Source organism: Ictidomys tridecemlineatus, chromosome 1 (genome assembly GCF_052094955.1).
Source record: "Ictidomys tridecemlineatus isolate mIctTri1 chromosome 1, mIctTri1.hap1, whole genome shotgun sequence".
NCBI classification, from domain to species: domain Eukaryota; kingdom Metazoa; phylum Chordata; class Mammalia; order Rodentia; family Sciuridae; genus Ictidomys; species Ictidomys tridecemlineatus.
In genome coordinates this window covers 248,546,128-248,546,814 of record NC_135477.1, presented here as the reverse complement: position 1 = coordinate 248,546,814, position 687 = coordinate 248,546,128, and the positions used below count along the sequence as shown (strand labels likewise).

General features: G+C 37.4%; 1 non-coding gene across 1 annotated transcript; it reads right to left on the bottom strand.

Moving 5' to 3' along the window:
- Positions 1-276: 276 nt before the first annotated feature.
- LOC120885955 (U6 spliceosomal RNA) lies at positions 277-381 on the bottom strand. Its single transcript, XR_005728746.1, has one exon. It is a non-coding gene; the product is annotated as a U6 spliceosomal RNA (small nuclear RNA).
- Between the last annotated feature and the right edge of the window lie 306 nt (positions 382-687).

Genomic DNA, 687 nt, shown 5'->3' with positions numbered 1-687 from the left:
TGTAGGTGGAACCAGATCAATCTCTCTCATTATCTGGGACAGCGTTGGAATGAAGATCAACTAAATTCGAGAGCCAATATAGCATAATTAGACACAGAAAGTACTAAATATCCAAGCACTGTTTCTGAAAACTTCCAACAAATAGTCTGTCAATTCTAGAGCCAATAGAGCATAATTAGAAATATAAAGTGCTAAAAGCTAAATATCCAAGTACTATACCTGAAAAATTCCAACAGCTATTCTGTGTATGCAGGGTACAGGGGTATATGTGTGTGTTTTAATATTGAACACATGAATTTGCATGTCATACTTGCACCGGGGCCAAGCTTATTATCCTCTGTATCGTTCCAATTTTAGTATATATACTATCGAATGAAGCACTTTAAAAAATAATAATAATAATAATTCAAATGATAATGAGATCCATGATAAGGCTCTTCTGGACAGGGGAACTAAAAGAAACCCCCAGCTCACATTTAAGAACACGACTAGGACCATACTCATGGTTCCTATAAGACTTAGACACATCCCCGACACAACACACAAAGTGAAAAAACATAGGAATCACAGTCGGGACAATGCAAGATGTAGAGAGTGATCCAGCCCGAGCACAATGCATGTCAAAACAAATTCCTGAAACATTTTCAACCAGCCTTCCCAAATGTCATTTTAGTGGCTCTGGTCACA